The sequence below is a fragment of the Necator americanus genome, chromosome III, assembly GCF_031761385.1.
Source record: "Necator americanus strain Aroian chromosome III, whole genome shotgun sequence".
Taxonomy (NCBI): Eukaryota; Metazoa; Nematoda; class Chromadorea; order Rhabditida; family Ancylostomatidae; genus Necator; species Necator americanus.
The window spans coordinates 31328823-31335717 of NC_087373.1; positions in this window are offsets into that span (position 1 = coordinate 31328823).

Consider the following 6895-nt stretch of genomic DNA (forward strand, 5'->3'; position numbering starts at 1 on the left):
ACGACACTAGCAAGAGGTAGGAGGTATTCGGACGACGCTTTAATTGCTATGTGGCTAGAGGTCTTCGCCGCTGAAGTGAAGCGAGGACAGGTCCACCCACCTCCACCTTCGTCGTTCCGTACGGTTAGTGTCTCTCCTCAATTACCGTAATCATTCAACGTACTCAACAATTAGCTACGGTCACTACGTAATACGTACGCTTCCTACTACTTTAATTTGAATCTTCAGTGTAATTTCAAATTTTCCATTTCATTGCACTTTGATAGTGGTTTTCTTCTTCAGGCGTACGCTTTTTTTTCGAGACAATTTTTAGTTCTGCCATAGGGATCTGTACTTATTTACCAATAATTTCAAATATCGAAACCTTGACCCAGGATTTTTGGCAGAGTCATAAGCCCAGAATTAGTTTCGGATAAGAAGGATTTTCAACTCGTTGAGAGGTCGGCAAGGTCGCCGCACAGTGTCGGCCCGATCATAATGACCATACATTCAACATTGCCTCTTCTCCCTACTCAAACACATCCGGTCTTACCCTTCTTTCTGTCTGTGTGTCTTTTCCAGCATGTGCTAATAGACACCTCTCTAGCAGTGTGTTGTTTTGCTATTCACATCCTTGCCCTATGAGGGCCACACTTTTTTTCCATCTACGTCTACTTACATACATCTTCACGCTTCCTGATTCGATGATTTTCTTAAGAAATGATGTGTATACTCGAAGCTATAAAGATTTTCTTTTCCACGAATAGAGAATGAAAATTTTCCACCAACAATAAAAAAGAAACATTCAATTTTTTGGTTTTTCCAAGGATAAGTCAAGACCTAAGGAAGAAGGGCATTTTATCATCGAATTGAACATTTTTCTAAAAGATCCTTCTCAATCCTAAATTGCAAAGCTAAAAAGGAAAACTACAGAAGAATAAGAAAGTTAGCGTTGCTTAGTCATTATGTAGTGCAAAAGTGCACTTTGAAGAAAAGTAGAATCTGAAAAAATAGGAGTCAGAGAAAAAGGGAACTATGTACACCAGTGAACAGTTCAGCAGAAAAAATTTCAAATGATTTCTGGATATTCTCGAACTCAGAACTACTTGCTATTTTTGTCTTGGCTAATATTGTATGTAATTCTTTCATTCAGAGATAACAGCGATAATCGTTGATGATTTTCACACAATACAAAGTCTAGTAAGTCCCACACCAGTAAGGTTTTCTCGAGATTGGAGAACTGCAGAAAATTTCTGGAATTATATACTTTAATAAAGTCTGGAAAAATCAGAGAAATTGACGAATCATCAGAGGTACGATTAGATTGTCAGAAAAATCCACTTAGGGAAGAAAAATAGTTAAAATAAAATAAAATAAAATAAAAGTGCTCCTAAAGATCTTCAAATAACGGCGACTTTTCTGTGAGCTGTTTCTAACGAAATTATTTCCCGATAATTTTATCAAATGTTTACAACTGGTATAGATTTATTTCTCTTATAATGATTTTCTTTGTGGTATTGGTTTATTCGTCTGAAATTACATCTTTGTTCCGGATAATTCTATAGTTTGTCTAAACTATAGCTGCTTGACTTTTTGCGTCGACGAAGGAGCTACACCAGCTATCCAATAAGCCATAACAGGTTCTTCGCAAGCAACACTCAAGAAGCTGTCGATCTTCGATCGAAATAGTCAAAGAAGATATAATATGAGGAAGTATAAACGCTTCCTCATGCACAGATTCGTGTTTTCATTAAAATACACAGCGGATCTAAATAAATAATTAACAGCAAAACTGTAATGTATTCGTTTTTTGGTTACAATTTTCAAGCAATATCTTATTTTTTCAATAACTGGGATGATAACAAGCATCGAATGAAAACCTAATAATAAAAGCTAATAAAGCTGTGTCATAGCAAAATACTGGATAAACTTTACAGCTGAGTCCTTTTAATCTTCCCAAAGTCAGTGGAGCAAGAATGACAGACAGATTTGTCCTTGTTTTGTTAAGCTAGCCAGCTTTAGCGTTGGTCCTCCTCTTGTAAATCATTCCGGACAAGAAAAAAAGTCTCTCATGAGGATATTATCAGTTTTTGAGGCGGGGGAAAAACCTCGTGAAGGAAGAGAGCCCTCATTTTCCTGTAGCGACACACAACATCTCTGAAGTGGACCATAATTGCGATGATACTGCTGCTTTCCTGATTCTGTTCCGATTGGATTTACATGAAAAAGTTAATTTTGATGGAAAAAAGTAGAATGGAATAATAGGCGTACGATGTTGCCATATTTATGATGTGTATCCTCGTTTTACTACCAATGTATACAGCTCTTCTAACCTTTACAAGATTTTGTAGGAGTCCTATGAATTCGATTTTTCCATGATTTTTTCTTAAAAATACCATATTCACTCCTTAATGGTAAGATAGAAATTTAAAAAGAAGATAAAATTTGTTTTGCTGAACATAATTGAAAATAACTTTTTTGTTTCGTTTCCTTTAGGTCAGATATCCAAGTAAATACAACAAAATATACTTTCTTTTGAACTTCTCATAGATGTTCTATTTGTTTTTTTTTTCGGATGACATGTACTTGAAAATTAACATAGAAGTAATCAAGGCAATAATCCATGTATTTCTGATAATTTCCGTAGAACAAAAATTTTTTCCTCTACTCTTCCGAGTTTCATTTAAGCTTAGTTGCTTCCCCGAATTAAACGGTTGAATACTGATAAAATCGTTCAAATCTCCCTGAAGCTCCTTTCCAGAGAATTGTGTTTGGATAGGGGAAAAAACAATCCGCTGATGTGATGAATATAGTAGATACTAATGTGTGTACTTTGCCATAGCAAATGGACGTTGTCTTGAAACTATTATTGATTTTTCTTATCCATATTTTTCCAAATTTTCAATTCGAACTTCCAAATTCTTCTTGAAGTTCGCTAATTTTTCGTATTTTTTTGATTACATAATTTTGAACCTACACTTAATGTTTGCCCTGCAATTATCGAAGCTTCTAATCTTCTAGAAGGTGTTCAGAAGCTCAGAAGCTTTTTTCTCTTTTTCTCCCATCGACAAGAAAATTTTGGCTCTATATCTATTAGAAATTTTCCGCAAGAAAACCTTGACAGAGGCGCTATCGCGGAATAATGAAGTCGCAAATAAATTACGGATATTATGCGAGTGAGTACAAAAGCTTGGCACCTGCGAGGATCAAAAATAAGGGTGTCGTGTCGGTAATTCCCATAATATCCGTAATAGCCCTATAAGTTGGAGAAAGTTGATATTATCGGGAACCACCTGGCACACGCGGGCATAACTTTTACTTTCCATCTCTGTAACTGGTTAATGAATTTGGAAATTGAATTTTCATGGCTGCGAACTTCTCATTAGGCTTGCATCGAAACTAGCATTTCTTTCTTCGATGACTGTTGCTATTTTTAACTTTACCATTTATAGATGTACTTAAAAATAAGTTAGTAAAAGAAAAAAAAAACGAATAAAATTTGCAACAAAGCAGTAAGATAGAGAGAAAAAACGAGAATTGTGGTTTTGAGCGAGTCATTTGATTCTCAACTCAAACATATAACCTTGAAATACGGGTAAATAAGCGTCAGCTAAGCACCCAGCTAATTACAGGTGGGTAACTAACCTTGTGCGGACTAATTACCCGATTTGAACAAGGTTCTACGTAGATTTTGAGTTATATTCGAGTTCTGGGACACTGTAACTCTCCACCACTGACACTAATCATCCGGGTCAGGTCACCTGAAAAGTGATGTATGTCAGCATTATTCGGGGGTAAGGCGTACCGCTGGACCTCATTACTCTACCTAATGTGACACAACAACTACCGACTTCATTTCCAATAGAAATTTCTTAAAATTTTCTAGATTTTTCAAGATTTTTTTCGAACTTTACGTACACGTACATAACCGCTAGTTCTTACTGTGTGCGTTCGAATCTGGAATAATTTTGAAAATTTAAAAATGAAACAAATCATTTTGTTAGGCGTGTGAATTGTCTAAAATTCGTTTCTATTGACTGCCATTCTCTATAAGATCAATCTTTGGGGACTCCCTTCGGATTTCACTACGGCATTTATTTTCGAAATAACTAAATTCACCTGTTATCCGAAAAATATCTGTCCAGGTTTTACTTAGAGTAGTTTTGTAGTTGTTTGCACTACATGCTGACCATAAAAACTGCTATTTTTAAATTTAATTTCAATTTAAAACTTTTAAAATTTTTTAATTGCGCAATTATTCTATGCGTATAACCTTAGAAACTCGTGAATTTCGTACAAAATGTTCACTTATTCTGTAAGCGACTGATCATTTATTTTAGTCGAAATTCCAAGAAACTTTGCAATTCCAGCTTAGTGAGATTTCCAAATCCCTATCCAAGATATCCTTAATTTCTTGCACCTTTTGATAGACGATGAAAGTAGGACCGAGGAATTATGTGTAGGATGAAAAATGAGGAGAATGAATTTCTTATGCTAAAGTATGTAGTGAAAGGAAATTTCGGTAGAAATGTGTTGCGCGCCACCGATGTGTCAGTACGAAACGAGAAACGAAACGAGTCATTCGCATTTAATAACATTAAGTTGAAAAATCCTGAATAAAAAGGATAGATAACATTGACGGCAGTTTACAACGAAATGTAGTTAAAAATTGCAAAGATTAATTTTGTTGTAAGAAATGCCAAAGATTTTTTTGTTTTCAATTTAAGAGAAAAAACTTCAAGGGGAAGGTGGGAATGGCAACCTGCCCAATCATGTTCAGTAAAATCGAGAAAACCTGCCGTTACTAAAGTACATGCTCTTCGAATGGGTAAAAAAAGGAGAAAATGTGGGAAAAAAATCGACAATCTAAGGCTATTTCAGAAAGTGAGCAGATGTTTCTTACCTTTCCAAGTTTTAAGAAAGTTCTCAAAAAGAGATTTGTCAGAGAGCGCTGAAAAAAGTTAGCTAAAAAATTCCTTCAAGCATTTCGCTATTTCTTTGGGGTCTGTGTAACTAAATTAATAAATACAATTTTCTGAAATAAATTTTTATTGTTTAGTTTTACTTTCTGATATGACTCTATCTTCACGTTCCTCTTTAAAAAGAGACTGAAAAATCTTTCCAGAAAAAAAATCTTTATTCGACTACTCTTTTTGGGGGTCTAATTTTATTTTAGCTTTTTGCCTTTGTGTTCGTTTTGATTCATTTAATTTATACTTATTTTCTTCACTAAAGTTGAAGAGGTTTTAACATCAGAAATCGCCAAATATGACGATTTTCATATGAAAGAACAAGTAAAACATATCATTCTTGATCCGATTACATTGAAGGACACCGTGAATTTCATCGCATCTTTCTGTTCTCAAAAAAAATCTCGCAAAAAACTCGGATTAATGCTCGGATTTTTCCAGTTTCAGACAATTCTTCCGCGTATTTTTCTCGTCACACGCGTGCCAAAACTATGCGATATTTCCTTTTCTACAATTCGGTTGTTCTTCTGGCAGTAAGTTATTGATGTTTCTTAGTCATTTTTTCAAAATTTCAACTTTTTTCTATTTTCTCTACATGTCAGTGGTTTCTTTGATGCAATTTTATAAACCTTTGAATGTTTTTTCTTTTTTTTTTAATTTTTTAGGATTTGTAACAGCATGTTTCGATTTTATACTTGACATAAAAAAAGATAAGGAGGGAGAAGAGTGAGTGAAAACAGCAGGACAGCATACATGCGCCCTGTCCAGAACGTGGTCAGCCCGGCACCGAAGCGACGCGTCGCAAGCCGAGCGCTTGTGTTCTGTTTCACACCGCCAGGGGTTAGACAGCGTAGTTTCGCTGCGTTTCAAGGTCTCCAAGGCACTGGTGAACGCTTTCGCCGCGCACGCGTCGCGTCGGCCAGGTTGAACGCGTTTGGCGAGTATGTATGAACAAAGCTGCATTGAAGAATAAGCTTGGGGCTTCATGTATCTACGTTCGTGAACGTAATTTCTGCGACAGCGTAATTTTTGCTAACTTCTAATTAGCAATTAAAATTACATTGAAAAAAAGTACTAGCAGTTCACTTGTATTTAGCATATAAAGACAGCGAAATGACAAGAAAAAAGTTCATTTTGAATCTTGAAACAAGCAGAACATTAGCGAAAAGTCCGTTTTACTTGATTTTAAACAAATTGTGTGTATGGTGGTGCTAGTTGGGAGCAGAAGGATTCAAAATGTCATTTGTAGAGCTATATGTAGTCACTTATGTTCAAAAGCAAAGATCTATGGATAGTCGAACGTTCAAAATTTATTTATAATTTTACGTCTCAAACATAGAATTATTGTAACAAACACAGAAGTAGAAGTAGAAGCCGTTATTTTCAGACACATATGTATAATAACAGTAAAGAGGATAATCTCACAGATCTGAGAGATGAGGAAGCATCAAAATAAGGCGGAAATAGGTCTAACCATAGGTAAAATGAGTTTTTGTGGAACTAAACTTTTTATTAAGAAAATGGGTAGGAACGAATAATTTTGAAGTATCCTACAGACTTTCGACGTCATTAACTTGCTGGCTTTAGATCCAAAAAGGCTGCGCGCGAGCTTCGGGCAAACTACCTTAAGTGAATGCACCTTGGATTAGGGCTCGAAAGTGTTTCATGGGATTTTTTCAAATTAAATTCCACAAACAGTACATATATTCCTTATGAAAGCTATCGCCTCCCAATAACTTTATCTGTACCGAGAGGTGATTGTGCTAGTGAACGCTAGCTGTAATGGATATGAGTTGATGTTTGTAGAAAAGTAAATAGTGGTTGGAAAAATATTACTGAAGAAGATGTTTGATTCGAAAAAAACGGACAAGGTTTGGTGCCAAAGGGCGTGGTTTTCAAAGAAGCGGTGAAGGAATTGAATCGAAAATAAATTCAAAGGAATAGGA